Source organism: Podarcis raffonei, chromosome 1 (assembly GCF_027172205.1).
Source record: "Podarcis raffonei isolate rPodRaf1 chromosome 1, rPodRaf1.pri, whole genome shotgun sequence".
Classification (NCBI taxonomy): domain Eukaryota; kingdom Metazoa; phylum Chordata; class Lepidosauria; order Squamata; family Lacertidae; genus Podarcis; species Podarcis raffonei.
This window is the reverse complement of record NC_070602.1, coordinates 8,148,028-8,164,130: the sequence shown is the minus strand read 5'-3', so window position 1 is coordinate 8,164,130 and position 16,103 is coordinate 8,148,028. Positions and strand designations below refer to the sequence as shown.

Genomic DNA, 16,103 nt, shown 5'->3' with positions numbered 1-16,103 from the left:
GGTACTGCATATAATCCACCCCAGGGCTTGCTGAAACTGAAACTTTTTGTTCTTTCCTCTTCCAGAAGGGAGGAGGAATGATCAGCAAGACTTTTGTAGCCAGCGAGATTTTTAGGATGTTTATGCATTTCTAACTGTGTTTGTTCCCAGCCTTCTTATACATAAAGATAAGGCTCCACAGCTACTTTTAAGACATTCCCAAGGTCAGAACAGAATGCCAATTTGCTAGATTCCACAGCCTGTTTACTTACTTTCCTAGTGAGGCTCTATACAGTATTCCCGCAGTTTTGCACTACCAGCGACTTAGTGAAACCACTTTGATGAAATCATATTTTTAAAAAGCTAAAAAGGTAAAGGGCCCCTGACAGTTATGTCCAGTCGCAGACGACTCTGGGGTTGTGGCACTCATCTCGCTTTACAGGCCAAGGGAGCCAGCGTTTGTCTGCAGTTTTCCCGGGTCATGTGGCTAGCAGGACTAACCCGCTTCTGGCGCAATGGAACACCAAAACCAGAGTAGCGCACAGAAAAGCTGTATACCTTCCCGCCAGAGCGGTACCTATTTATCTACTTGCACAGGTGTGCTTTTGAACTGCTAGGCTGAGAGGAGCTGGGACTGAGCAACGGGAGCTCACCCCGTCACAGGGATTCGAACCGCCGACCTTCTGATCGGCAACCCCAAGAGGCTCAGTGGTTTAGACCACAGCACCACCCGCATCCCTGAAATTATATAACCCTGGTACAAATGCATTAAATTAGTACCCAATTGCTGGGTGAGAAAGAGCTACAGGTGTCTTGTTTTAGGGTCCAGTGCTCTGGAATTTTCATTGCAGACTCATCTAAAAAAATAATAATCCACAACTTCAGTCCAGATGTGCCCCAAGTGCACCTCTATAGAGATGGTGGTGGGTTAGATCTCCACGTCAAGAGCTGTCAAGCTAGCAGTCATAAATAAGCCCATTCCGTCAAGCAGTGTTTGAAATCCCCCCAGGTACCAGGTGCATTATGCGAATGGCGTGGGTCCAGTTCCAACCACATGGAGATCTCTAGATGCCAGGTTGGAAATTGACATCTTCATCTGGCTGACCCCTCCAGCTTTCTTAACCTTAACCTTAACCTTAATCCTAAACAGAATATCTTATTTACTGCATTTAAAGGTAAAGGTTGAAGGGACCCCTGACCATTAGGTCCAGTCGTGACCGACTCTGGGGTTGCAGCGCTCATCTCGCTTTATTGGCCGAGGGAGCCGGCGTACAGCTTCCGGGTCATGTGGCCAGCATGACTAAGCCGCTTCTGGCGAACCAGAGCAGCACACAGAAACGCCATTTACCTTCCTGCCGGAGAATTTATCTACTTGCACTTTGACATGCTTTCGAACTGCTAGGTTGGCAGGAGCAGGGACCGAAACAGGAGCTCACCCCGTCACGGGGATTCGAACCGCCGACCTTCTGATCGGCAAGTCCGAGGCTCTGAGGTTTAACCCACAAGCGGCAAATCGCGCCGTGCACCTGCGTAGATACGGCGCTTCAGGTTGCGCTCTTTTCAGGTTGCAAACGGGCCTCCGGAACGGATTCCGTTCGCAACCAGAGGTACCACTGTAATGTCATTTCAGGTTCTTTTTTTTTAAATCAAGTTTCTAGGCCATAAGGAATTGTTTTTCCACCTCTCCCCAAAATGCACTGGACAATGCCTGGTGAAACCTCAGAGCGAGGGCTCTGAATCTATGCAGATTTCTAGGCAAGAGGGAGAGGTTTCTGAGAGCACCATCATAGACCGTTCCTTGCAGGAGCAAATGTTTCAGCAGATTTTAAACCTGGAAGTCTGGTGCAGGAAGAGGGGCAGGTGGTGGGGGGAGAGAGAAAAGGATTGTCCAGGGACTCTGTCCAGAGCCTAGGAACTGCTAACAACTCCAGGAACCCAGACAGAAGCATACAGCAGGTGAGCCACCTTGGCTGACCGCCCTTCAGCAAATCTCTTTCACACCTCCAGGAGCTGTAGCAGGAAAAACCGCTTGGCAGATGGGGGGAGAAGGGGGGGAGAGAAAGGGAGAAAGTGACAGGCTGAGGGGGAAGCCAGGAAAACATAAACATAACCTACTTAGGAGATGCAAAGTAGGTTTCTGGGACCAAAACAGAACAAGCACAACGCTACGCAGTCGTCTGCTACACTAGCAGAGAACAAGGGTTTCCTGGAAACGGGCGACACAAAGACTGCTCCAGCCACATGCTGCTGGGGACACGCTGCAGTCGTACACTCCTGGAATCGTAGAATTGGAAGGGACCCCCAAAGGCTGTCTAGTCCAACCCCCTGCAATGCACTCAACCTAGATCATGAGTAGGCAAACTAAGGCCCGGGGGCCGGATCCAGCCCAATCGCCTTTTCAATCTGGCCCACGGACGGTCCGGGAATCAGCGTGTTTTTACATGAGTAGAATGTGTCCTTTTATTTAGAATGCATCTCTGGGTTATTTGTGGGGCATAGGAATTCGTTCATTCCCTCCCACCAAAAAAATATAGTCTGCCCTCCCCCCAAAAGGTCTGAGGGACAGTGGACCGGCCCACGGCTGAAAAAGTTTGCTGACCCCTGACCTAGATGGATGAGTTTCTGGGTCATTATTGATAGTCAGGAAGAAATGAAGGCAACTTACAATTCCCTAAAAGCCAGGACCTCTGCAGCCTTTGAACCGCCTAGCTGAAATTGTGTGTCTCTTTCACGAGAGGTCCAGAAGGCAGCAACGGGCCTTTTCTGCAGTGGCTCCCCATTTGTGGGGACTGCCTCTCCTGGTATGCCCCACAGAGGACCTTACGGTCTTCAAACAAAAACATCTTGGAGATCCCGGGCCACAGGGAGGTGAGGCTGGCCTCAACTAGAGCCAGGGCTTTTTCGGCTATGGCCCCGATCTGGTGGAACGCTCTGTCACAAGAGACTAGGGCCCTGCGGGACTTGACATCTTTCTGCAGGGCCTGCAAGACAGAGCTGTTCCGCCAGGCCTTTGGCCAGGGCACAGCCTGACTCCCTCCCTCGGCAATCTTCGCGGAGCTCCCGCCCAATGGTTGCCAGTGGCTTGAATTAACTAATTTTATAGTGAATGAATTTAGAATGTTGTTTATGCTGTACTTTTGTACTGTTTTATTGTTGTTAGCCGCTCTGAGCCCGGCTTCGGCTGACAAGGGCGGGATATAAATAAATATTATTATTATTATTATTATTATTATTATTATTATTATTATTATACGCCTTTAGGCCTCTTTAACAAGGCCTTTGACATCCAATGCACATTTAAAATGTGTTGGGGAGGGGGGGATTATTGATTTGCTTTTGTTTTGGTTTTTACTATGTATTTTGTGTTTTTATATTGTGATTTTATGTTGCAGCCGCCCTGAGACCTGCAGCTTTGGGTGGTATGCAAATAAATAATGATAACGGTAACAATAATTTTCAATCCAAAACAAACACAGAACTATGGAGAACTGAATTTACAACTGGAAAGATGAGAAACCAAGAGAGTGAAGATAGACAAATCCATTCATCTCTGAATACTAGTTTCTACAATTCCCAAGTGGGGAGGGTGCAGTTGTCCTTAGGGGTGCTGTTGGAGGGTTTGCTAAAGACATGGGGCTGTAAGAACAAGTTACTGGACTGATCCATCAGGGCTGCTCTTATGTTCACATCTATGAGATATTATTTATTTTAATGAATTAACGGCCACAGAGCGTTAGCCAGCATTGTGTTTTTCAGGAGCTGTGATGTCCGCAAGCATTCTTCCCCCAAAATAGGATACAGTCATACCTCGGGTTACAGACGCTTCAGGTTGCGTTTTTTCGGGTTGCGGACCACCAAAACCTAGAAGTACCGGAACAGGTTACTTCCAGGTTTTGGCGGTCGTGCATGCACAGAAGCGCTAAATCACGCTTTGCGCATGCACAGAAGCACCAAATCGCAACCCGCGCCTGTACAGATGTGCAGACACGGGTTGCAAACGTGCATCCCGCACGGATCACGTTCGCAACCCAAGCATCCACTGTGGACACAGCTGCTTCCATACCATCTTCCAGTCCTACATTTTGCAAGTTGTGTGTCTCCGTACGCAAGTGCCGTTCTCTCTCTCTCAGACACACACACACAAAACAAGGCCAGTTTGGGATCCAGGTTTGCTTTCACTTCTGTGATAAGCCATGGCATTGAAGAGTTATTTTTAGTCCCTGCAGAACTGATTAAGTCGCTGCTTGAAAGGCCCACCCCGTTCCCAGCTGAGCTTCTCCCGCTATCAAAAAAAGAAAGGTTGCCACATTTTCAGAAAGGAGGGAGGCGGAGGCAGTAATAACACTCGGGCACAGACCGTAAATACAAGCTACTTCAAGAACACCGTGTGTCATTTCAAAGGCAGCCTCTGATCTTGGAAGCCCACTGCATTTTTTAAAATAGCAATAAAAACTTGGGAGCATCGCTTGTAAAATAACTGAATAACTACACACCTGCAAGTGTTGGTCCTGACCCAGCAAGGTGTTGTGCACATGTCAAGTTTCCTTTATCCCTCCCTTCCAACACATGGTTGGACCAGTTCTGCGCTGCTGCATGCTTAGCTCAGCTACTTGGGGGACCCAGAAGATGACAAATTCTGAGAAGCTACAGGAACAGCAGTCTAGGAGAGCATACTCTGATCCAGAGCATGGAAACATATGGAAACATGGCCTCGGTCCAGTATACCTGAAGGAGTGTCTCCACCCCCTTCATTGTGCCCGGACACTGAGATCCAGCGCCGAGGGCCTTCTGGCAGTTCCCTCACTGCGAGAAGCCAAGTTACAGGGAACCAGGCAGAGGGCCTTCTCGGTGGTGGCACCCGCCCTGTGGAACACCCTCCCACCAGATGTCAAAGAGAAAAATAACTAGCAGACTTTTAGAAGACATCTGAAGGCAGCCCTGTTTAGGGAAGCTTTTATTGTTTAACAGAAGGAGGAGGAGGAGGAGGAGGAGGAGGAGAAGAAGCGTTTAGATTTGATATCCCGCTTTATCACTACCCGAAGGAGTCTCAAAGCGGCTAACAATCTCCTTTCCCTTCCTCCCTCACAACAAACACTCTGTGGGCTGAGTGGGGCTGAGAGACTTCAAAGAAGTGTGACTAGCCCAAGGTCACCCAGCAGCTGCATGCGGAGGAGCGGGGAAGCGAACCCGGTTCACCAGATTATGAGTCCACCGCTCTTAACCACTATACCACACTACACCACACACAAAATACAGACCATTGTATTTTAATATTTTGGTGGAAGCCACCCAGAGTGGCTGGGGAAACCCAGCCAGATGGGTGGGGTATAAATAAATTATTATTATTATTATTATTATTATTATTATTATTATTATTAAATTTATATACTGTACTATATCCAATGATCCCAGGGTGGTGCACAACATTAAGAACATATTTTATGGAGCATAATAATAAAAACATACTTCAGTCGTACCTTGGTTCTCAAACACCTTGGTAGTCTGACGTTTTGGCTCCTGAACGCCAAAAACCCAAAAGAAAGTGCTCCAGTTTTCGAACGTTTTTCCAAAGCCAAACGTGTGACACAGCTTCCACTTGAGTGCAGGAAGCTCCTGCAGCCAATCGGAAGCCATGCCTTGGTTTTCGAACATTTTGGAAGTCGAACGGACTTCTGGAACGGATTATGTTTGAGAACCAAGGTATGACTGTACGGAGCATAATAATAGACAGAGTCAACCGGGGTAGTGAGCCAGTGTAGTGGTTAGAGTGTCGGACTGGGACCTGAGAGAAACCAGGGTTCAAATCCCCACTTGGCCATGAAATTCCCTGGGTTACCTAGGTCCAGACACTACTTCTCAGCCTAACCCACCTCACAGGATGGCTGTGGGGATGAAATGAGGCGGAAGAGAGCCATGGATGCCACCTTGAGTTCCCTGGAGAAAGAGGCGCTCTAGTTTCATCTCCATCCTGCTGAGTTCGAGAAGGGCAACACTGAGGCTGAGAAACCTGACAACCAGCTCCTCTCCTCTGGACTGCTTCAAAGGAAGAAGGCAGACAGGCGGGGTGGTTGAGGGCAGACTAAGGTGCTTCTCAAACTTAGGTCCCCAACTATTGTTGGACTACAACGCCCATCATCCCTGACCACTGGTCCTGCTAGGGATGATGGGAGTTGGAGTCCACCAACACCCAGAGACCCAAGTTCAAGAAACCCTGCCTTAACGAACCAGACACTATTGGGTCTCTCCTCTTTTTGCTAGGTTAACTCAGATTCCTCCCCAAGGCTGCCTGCAATCTAACAGGATATTTTAATACAGAATCATAGAATTGTGGGACGTGGGTGGCACTGTGGGTTAAACCACAGAGCCTAGGACTTGCTGATCAGAAGGTCGGCAGTTTGAATCCCCGCGACGGGGTGAGCTCCCATTCCTCGGTCCCTGCTCCTGCCCACCTAGCAGTTCGAAAGCACGTCAAAGGGCAAGTAGATAAGTAGGTACCGCTCCGGCGGGAAGGCAGGCGGCGTTTCCGTGCGCTGCTCTTGTTCGCCAGAAGCGGCTTAGTCATGCTGGCCACATGACCCGGAAGCTGTACGCTGGCTCCCTTGGCCAATAAAGCGAGATGAGCACCGCAACCCCAGAGTCGGCCATGACTGGGCCTAATGGTCAGGGGTCCCTTTACCTTTACCATAGAATTGTAGAGTTGGAAGGGACCCAAAGATTCATCTAGTGGACTCAGCAAACTTTTTCAGCAGGGGGCCGGTCCACTGCCCTCAGACCTGGGGGGGGGGGGTGGACTATATTGGGGGGGGGATGAATGAATTCCTATGCCCCACAAATAACCCAGAGATGCATTTTAAATAAAAGGACACATTCTACTCATGTAAAAACACACGATTCCCGGACCATCTATGGGCCGGATTTAGAAGGCGATTGGGCCGGATCTGGCCCCCGGGCGTTAGGTTGCCTACCTCTGATCTAGTCCAACCCCCTGAAATGCAGGAATCTCTGTCTGTATGCCTTTAGGATTCAGGCTTCCTCTTCAAATGCCAATTCTATAGCCCTCCAATTGGCCATGGGGGGCATCTATTCCTAGGGGACAGGGATGGGGCATGTTGCCTTCTCGCTACCTGTATGCTTCCCATAAAAATCTGGCTAGCCCCTGCTAAAAAGAGAACAATGTGCAAAAGCAAGCCCTGGATCTGATCCAGGAGGATGTGGAATTTGAACATGGCAACAGAATGTGCTCAATGTCCCCCACCTGTACCCAAACAACTTGGAAGCGGTCCTAGCTTAGCAGCGACCCCAGCAAGCGTTTCTTCAGGGAGCAAATGCTAGCTCTGCGGATTTACAACAAGCTCTGTAATCAATAATAAACCACCCTGGATTTCTTGCAAAAGCCCCGTCTCCACCCCTGCCTAGAGCTATGCAGTCTCTCTTTACACAGATGGCAGAATTAGCAATCAAGCCACCAGCAAACAGAGGAAGAAAGCAGGGGAAGCTCTGCCTCCTGATCTCTGTTTAAAGCAAAGCCAGGGAAACAACCAGCTCAACGAGGCAAGCAGAGATCGTCCAAGATGCTGCGAAGGAATGCGTGGAAAAGGCGGTTTTGCCAAGATGTCGGCAACCCCAACTTTTGGGAAGACAGGCTTAAAGGACAGTGACTGGCTGGCAGGGTGCCCAGGCCTTTTGGCCATGCTGGAAGACTGTGGGCACAATCGTTCTATCACCAACAGTGCTACCTATATACACGGCGTGTCAGAGCAATATGAGAACAGGTCGCTGCCAGCAAGGAGCTTGCAACTGGCCTATATTTTGACAGAGGGAGAAAAGGATGGCGCCATTTAGACAGGGCGAAGTGGGGATTTGAACCCTGATCTCCCAGGTCCTAGTCCAACACCAACATGGTGTAGTGGTTAAGAGCGGTAGACCCATAATCTGGTGAGCTGGGTTCGCGTCTCCGCTCCTCCACATGCAGCTGCTGGGTGACCTTGGGCTAGTCACACTTCTCTGAAGTCTCTCAGCCTCACTCACCTCACAGAGTGTTTGTTGTGGGGGAGGAAGGGAAAGGAGAATGTTAGCTGCTTTGAGACTCCTTCGGGTAGTGATAAAGCGGGATATCAAATCCAAACTCTTCTTCTTCCTCTTCTTACCCAGGGGTCGGCAACCTGTGGCCCATGGACCAGAAGTAGCCCGCAGGGGTTGTTTAAAAGGCCCACAAGCCGCCCCCAAACTGAGGTGCCCACTTGGTGAGTCCCAGTGCACTGCGCTAAACCAGTGCAGCACAGAGTGGGGACTTGCCTCCGCAGCGCCAGGAATCGCATCTGCGCAGATGCAATCCAGCCCATGGAGCGATCTCCGTGGGAGTGAACTGGCCCAGGTGAGGTAAACCTTGGCCCAGGCGAGGTAAACCAGGCGAGGCTGACCTCTGTTCTAACCATTACACTTTAATGGCTTCTTATAGTACTTCTGCTATGGGGCAGCACTATAAATTGAGTAGACAAATAAATATGGGGAAAGCACTTAGTGAAGGATCTGAAATATTCTCCTTGAAGCATGAATTTTATTCTGGATTGTTTTATGTGACGTAAATGAGGAGAGGGAGACCCATATACACCACCTTGAGGAGGAAAAGGTGGGATATAAATGCAATTAATAAAAATAAATTCCCATCATCCTCCCACCTACAACTCCCATCATGCTCTTTCTGTCCCCCTAATGCCAAAAAGAAGTCCATGCTGACAATTGAATGTGGTACATCTCAATGCAAATGTCACTCTCTGCAAAATCCTTCCAGTAAAAGATTTAAGGTCTATTGTTTGACCGCTGCAGAAACTTGGGACTTATTTCCTCATGCCATATGGCCTGCTCCTGAGATGTTGTTTCAAGCCTGTCAGTTCCCGCTAACATCAATGTTGCCTCAGCCCCTTGGCCTGAACATGGACTGAGCGTCAATTCAGCTACATCAAAATTGGCAACACATCAGCCGAGTGAGAATATCTACTGTCCAGCCTGGAGCTGCGTCAAGTAGCGCAATGGTCTCAACAGCCCAAGTTCAACTCCCTGCCTGTCTCTGAACTCAACAGGAGACTGGGCTAAGCCACCAATCCTGGACTCCGGTTCCCTACATAAAAAGGCAGGGAATCGTCATCATGTCATTCACAGGGTTACTGGACTCGAAAGAGATAAGGATTATAAACACACATTGCTCACTTGAAGCTTCTGAGAGAAGGATTCTATTGACTGTTGGCCAACATCTTGTGCAAATGACATAGGCACATGTCCATTTCACATCCAAGTATGCACATGCATACAAATCTTGTCGGCCATATATGTTGGAATCAGACACCTGGGGAGGGAGGAGACTCTGCCACTCTCTCAAGCTGGCCATTGAATAGGTCAGATTTTAAGGACGATCCCTCCCCAAATTTCTAGGCCTAGCAAGCTTTCCGTGATCCTGAAAGAAGCGTTCTTCTGAAATGCACAGAGCTACGATACAAAGGTCTACCAGTCAGCACCAGAGACTGTTCTCCTCTTTCCTTTTCTGGGACTTGGGCCCCATCTGCACTATGTATTTAAAGCAATATCATACCACTTTAGGCGGTCATGGGTTTCCCCCAGAGAATCCTGAGAACTGCAGTTTGTTAAGGGAGCTGAGAGTTGTTAAGGAAACCCGTATTCCCCTCGCAGAACAGCAACGCCCAGAGTCCCCTATGGAAATTGTAGCTCTGCAAGGGGACTATAGGGGTCTCCTAAGAACCCTGCCCCCCCAACAAACCACATCTCCCAGATTCTTTGGGGGAAGCTATGACTTACACAGAGCGTCTGTGCTATGAAAGTCAGTCTGTCTTGGCCAGCCTTGTCTACTGTCACTGGCAGACGACATCCAAGGCCCCAGGCAGCGGTTTCTTCCTCCTCTGCCTTCTACACTTGCTCTGCCGCTGAACTATGACCACACCTTACACTGAGCAGAAGACTTTGCATTTGTATATATTTACACAGATCCTGCAGAGAAAATGAAATTACAGAGCAAGTTTTAGCGTTGGGTGACATTCGGACACAATGAAGAGCTCTCAGCAATATTCTTATAGTACATCGCTGCCGAACAGAAGCCCAGGACAATCCCAGAGGATGGTATGAAGGCAAATGAGGCCACCACTACCTAAGCTAAGCAGAGGGCCACATCTGGCCAGTGCCTGGGTGGGCGAGCACCCAAGAGCTACACATGACCAGTGTTTGAAATTTTGCACCTGGCACCTGCTATTGGCCGTGTGAATATTTCTGGGTGCCAAGATGGTGCCTGACATCTCCACCATCTGGGGTTCATTGGGTCTGGACTGCTTTCTCACACTAATACCCCATCCTGTAGAATTCTATCAGTTATGTCTCATCTGCACCATCAGAATAAATTTCAGGAACCAAAATGCCTTTTTTTTCTGTGCAGCCTGAGCAGGAGCAGTGAACAATGTTCTAGTTAGTCCCTATAGCTTGTCTTCACTTCCCCCCACCCCACTGCCCTGCTCCCAGTTGTGAAGAATATTCTTACGCTATGAATGGTCCATGTCAACATTAAGAAAAAGAGGTCGGAATAGGTCAATATATGTGTGGACTGTCCCTGGATCAAGTGACTTTTCTTCTTTAAGTTCTCAAAGCTCTTAAACTAGCTCAAGGTAGTCATCCGAACTAGCCAGATGTTTAACTGAGAATCAATCACAGTCAGTCCATCATTTGAAAAAAGACGACTTTGGCGCTGTCTTGCCCCAAAATGGCAACTAGACATTCTGCTTTGGCGACTGCAGCCTTGGTTTAAGGAGCCATTTGGCGACTAGCTTATATACTTGAGTTTCTAGGTACCCCTGCCCGTACGGGCCAGTCGTGTCCGACTCTAGGGTTGTGCGCCCATCTCACTTAAGAGGCCGGGGGCCAGCGCTGTCCGAGGACACTTCCGGGTCACGTGGCCAGCGTGACAAGCTGCATCTGGCGAGCCAGCGCAGCACACGGAAACTCCGTTTACCTTCCCGCTAGTAAGCGGTCCCTATTTATCTACTTGCACCCGGGGGTGCTTTCGAACTGCTAGGTTGGCAGGCGCTGGGACCGAGCAGCGGGAACGCACCCCGCCGCGGGGATTCGAACCGCCGACCTGACGATCGGCAAGTCCTAGGCGCTGAGGCTTTTACCCACAGCGCCACCCGCGTCCCACTCAAGTTTCTAGCACTGCACAAAACACACTGCCCTGGCTTCCATGATGGGAAGCAAGGAGAGCTATTGAATCATGTAAGAAAACGTAACCAACGAAGCTATTTCACAACGCCCTCTCTGCAAGAGTTTCTTCCGACAGTCTCGGCCTCCACCCAGGCTTTGCAAGGCTCCCCACATCGCAGAGCTTGTGCAAGAAGAACAAAGCTGAACCGTCTTTCTCCCCGCTGCCTCTTGCAACAAGTGCCAGTGAGCAGCAACAGTGTCACCGTGGAGTAGAGTCAGCAAGGAGGAGGAGGAGAGGGAAACACCCCATGGGATTAAGAGTGTGCGATGCCTGCCTACGCATCTGCACGGAGACAGCTCTAGAAAATGAGTAGGTACTCAAGGCTGTTCCACAAACGTAACAGGGGAACCCACCCACACCCGTTGCTAATAAAGCAGCTTTCCTTGTTCACAGCGTGTTGTACAACACACGCCCAAACCACCCATATTCCCGGCTTTAATATAGGGACAGAGAAAGGAGAGAGAGCAAAATGGGCTTCTCAGTTGCACAGTCGCCATGAAATAAAATAAAGCTATGATACGGCTACAGGCAGACACTCATTTTTCTTTTGACCATAAAATGAAACACAGCCGTCACAAGACTCAAGACCGCAGACACTCATCTGAATTCTGTCTTTTGAGAGATTTATATTTTTTTTTTGTGGGGGAGACCACACCCTCCCAGTTACCAGGCAAAGGGGTGGAGAAGACTCCAGATCTACTGGGGAGGGGGCTCTGTGCGTGAAAAATCGCAATGATTCCAACTGCAAGAGTAACCATAGCAACCAGATTTCCAATGCCCCCTCCCCTCTCTTTCTCTCTCCTGCTGCAGACACTTTCTCCTTCAAAAATCCTCAACTCGGATGAGGTTTTGTTACCGCTGGAGGGGGGGGGGGAGACACAGCATGCAGCACACATAGGAGAAAACAGAACTGAAATTCAACAGATACATCTATATGCACACAGGCAATTCCTGCCTCACCTAGTTGGCCACTGGTTTTCTGACGGCCTGCCGCCCAAGCAATTGTGCAACTGATTCATTTCCCCTGAATCTGGGGAGCAGGGAAAGACCACCCAGAACCCTCTGTGGGTATGTTAAAGGTGCACCTAGTTATAATAAGGCAAAGAGCGGAAGCAAGCCTCATCTCCCTAAATCCTTTGGGGGGGGGAGAGAGAGAAGGGAAGGAAGATAGAGAGACCAGGTGGCAGGAACAGCCAACAGCAGTTTCTGCATCTTCCACAGGGGGAGGGGGAAAAAAACCTTGATTAGCCCATCTTTCCCCCTGGAGAAAATAGGTTTAAATAGCTGATTATCTGGAACCCTGGCTGCTCTTTATCAAAACGCAGGGAGGGCACAGATCGAGACATGTCCAGCTCCTGCCCTGAAAATGTGAAGCAACAGTATTTTTCAAAAAGGAAGAGTGCATCTGTGCATGCGTAAACATGGAAGTCTCTATTTTTTTTCTGAATGGCATTCCAAACTCCTATTTCTGAAAAGGCAAAACTGGCTCCGCCTTGCAACTTTTGTCTCCTAGACATCCAATTCCTTCATCATTAAGGATTCCAATTCCTTAGACACCGGGTATCAGCATTTCATTTATTTTATTTTATTTTTTTACCCACACTGGAAAAGTGGCAGATCAAGGTGATAGACTACATGGAATTGGCAGAAATGACTGGCAGAATCCGAGACCTGGGAGAAGAGTCGGCGGAAGAAGATTGGAAGAAATTTAAAGACTTACCTGCAGAAATACTGTAAAATTAATGAATGTTAAAATGATGTTGGACTGAAAATAAGTGGTATTGGCAATAAGAGTAATAAGAATATGTAAATGTAAATACGGATTGATAATGGATGAAAATATATTATAATAGGTTAAGATCAAAAGTTAAGATAAATGAAAGAAGGTAAGGATTTGCTGATTTGATTATATAAAAGGGAATACAAAAATGGGAGGTGTGAGGAAGTCAGGAAAATAAGCTAATGAGTCTATAAATATTGAAAATTGGATTTGTTTCCTTAATTTTTTGTTTCTTTTCAGCTATTTTGTCCTTTTTGTATTTTGTATGTATTTTTCATTTGTATTTTCTTTAGCTCTTTTGCATTTTTTTATGTTTTTTCTTTAACATTGTAATTCTTTGTTCTTATTTTTTCTATTTTGCAAATTTATGTTTCTCTTTGAAAAATGCTTAATAAATATCTTATAAAAAAGAAAAAGAAAAAAATCAGCATTTCAATATTAGCGTAGTCATTCATATTAGCTGGCAGGCTTCGCATGGGGGCATCCAGCTGGTCCATATGAGGGCAGGATGCTGGGCGAGATGGGCCACTGGCCTGATCCGGCGGTGGGGGGGGGAGGGGGCTATTATGTTCTTAAAGGGACTAAGAAACATCAGAGGGGGGAGGGAGCAGCTGTCCGCAACCAGGAGGCGTTCTTGCTTTTATTTTATTTTTCTGTTTTTGCAACCCCTTCTGCAAGTGTGCAGCTCAACTCTTTAGGATATGTAATTGGGAAGGGAGAAAAACGGGGGAAAGGTGTTGTGATCCCGAGGTGGCAACACGCGTGCAGACACACGCTCCCATACTGCGGTATTGCTAAAACCAGTGGAGACATCCACGCCTCCTTTCCCCCTGGATGGAGAAAAGCCACCCCAAGAAATCTGCAGGAATCAAAACTCTCCTCCCCAACCCCCCCCCCGGCACCTTTGAACCCGAGGGGTGGGGTAGGGGTGCGGTGAGAGCACATTTTAACACGCCCCTCCCCAAAAAGAGACAGAGAGTGAGAGAACTCGTGGAGGAGGTTTTCTACTCGACCTCTCCCTCTCTCCAACCGACACCCCACCCCACCCCGGCCGGTCCCATTGAAAGGAAAAGAAAGCCGCAGCCGAAAAGAAAGGGAGCAACGAAGCCTCTCTCCACCCGCCCTCTCCGCATCTGCCCCTTTTGTTAGCCAAAAAAACCACACACAGGCACAAAAACACGTACACACACACAGGCTCGCTCCTCCCGGCGCAAACTGCAGCGGGGAAGCCGCACAAACCTAGGGCGCCCCCTCCCCGGCCGCCGCCCCCCAGCTGTTCCCGGAGATGCAAAGCCTCCAGCGCCCGGAGAGATCCCCCCCTCCCAAGGAAAGGCTGGGAGTTTAAAGTTTGGCTGGTTTTGTTCCCAGCCCGTGCCGCCCCCTTGGCAGACTTGGGCGCTTCCCTTTCCCACCCCACCCGCCCCCTGTTCGCCCGAGCGGACACCGCATCCCCATGCCGCCGCCGCCACCCCCCCCCCAAAATAGTCCGTTTCCTTCGGGGTCCTTCTCCCCTGCGGAAAAGGAAAGCGCTGCTCCGGAGCTCACCTTCCCCACCAGCGCTTCCCCCTCCCCGGAAGGTAGCGCCGCTTCCTCCGGCCCCGTGCGTAAAAACGCAGAGCCCGGCCCGGCTCTCCAAGCGAGCGGCGCGTCCGATGAATGGCGAGAGGCGCAGGAGAGGCTTACCTGGCGCTCGCTCCATCCCGGAGGAGGCGAAGCCCACTCCGGCTGCTTCTGATCCTTCTGTCCCCGGCTGCTTACAAAAGGAGCCCGGGAACCAGGCTCGATCTCGCTTCCTCCTCCTCCTGCCGCCGCCACCAGCAACGGCAGCAGCGCCTGCCTCCCCTCGCCTTACCAGCCCGCAGGTGACATCATCCCCTTTTGGCCCGATAGGATACAATGCGAGTCTCCGGCTGTGCGTAAAGGGAGGCTCGCGCGGAGCAAGCCGCTCCTACCAACCCGCCCGCCCCCCGCGCGCTCCCGCCTGCCTGCCGCCCCGCGCGCCGCCGGGAGATGGAGTCCGAGGCCGGGATCCTTGGGCACGCGCAGCGTTCCGAGAAGGACTACGTTTCCCAGGACGCACGGCGCGGTCTCCCTCCCTCCCTCTTCACCAAGCACCAGCTGCTGCTGCTGTAGCTTGGCTGACTTTTCCCCAAAAACCAAGACAGGGAGTTTCATTTCGGTCAGCAAAGGAGGCGATTTGACACCAAACTGGGAGGGGTTGTCAGTGGCACGGAAGACAGGATCAGGAACCCAGATGACCCGAACAGATTGGAGACCTGGGTCCAAGCTAACAAAATGAATTTCGGACCACAACAGGAATACTGTGTCCAACAGGGCTTCTTCATTTCTAGAAAAAGAGGTGCCGGAACTTGTTGACCTTTTATTAGGGGGGAGCACCCACTCAGAGTTGTTTAGCTTTTTTTAGCTGCAGGGGGAAAATAAAAACTTTGTCCACTAACCTCCGCCACACAGCTGCAATCGCCCAGCTGCCTGCCACCTCCACTGCGCAGCCCCAAGCGACCTGCTGCTCAAAGGGGATGGCACCGCAACACCCCCCTAGCCATGCTGGGTGGCTTCCAGCAAAATTTTAAAAAGTAATAAAATGTCAGACATTAAAAACTTCCCTGAACAGGGCTGCCTTTATATGATTTCTAAGTGTTATGTAATTCTTGATATCCCTGACATTTGACAGGAGGGCATTCCACAGGGCGGGTGTCTGTACCAAGAAGGCCCTCTGCCTGGTTCCCTATAACTTTACTTCTCGCAGTGAAGGAACCGCCAGAAGGCCCTCGGAGCTGGACCTCAGTGTCCGGGCAGAATGATGGGGGTGGAGATGCTCCTTCAGATATACTGGGCTGAGGCCATTTATTTCCTTGACATCTGATGGGAGGGCCTTCAACAGGGCAGGTGCCACCACCGAGAAGGCCCTCTGCCTGGTTCCCTGTAACTTTACTTCTCGCAGTGACGGAACCGCCAGAAGACCCTCAGAGCTGGACCTCAGTGTCTGGGCTGACCGATGGGGGTGGGGGCTCCTTCAGGTATACAGAGCCAAAGTTATTTAGGGCTTTAAAGGTCAGCTTTGAACTG

General features: G+C 49.8%; 1 protein-coding gene across 2 annotated transcripts in view; it reads right to left on the bottom strand.

Moving 5' to 3' along the window:
* Positions 1–14,974, bottom strand: part of DAAM1 (dishevelled associated activator of morphogenesis 1) — a 174,980-nt gene extending 160,006 nt beyond the window's left edge. The window contains exon 1 of one of the 2 annotated variants that reach the window (XM_053397548.1): positions 14,700–14,974. The gene's annotated coding sequence lies outside the window, so the exon portion shown is untranslated. The remainder of the gene's footprint in view (positions 1–14,699) is intronic. The other variant, XM_053397589.1, reaches the window with a different exon arrangement.
* Between the last annotated feature and the right edge of the window lie 1,129 nt (positions 14,975–16,103).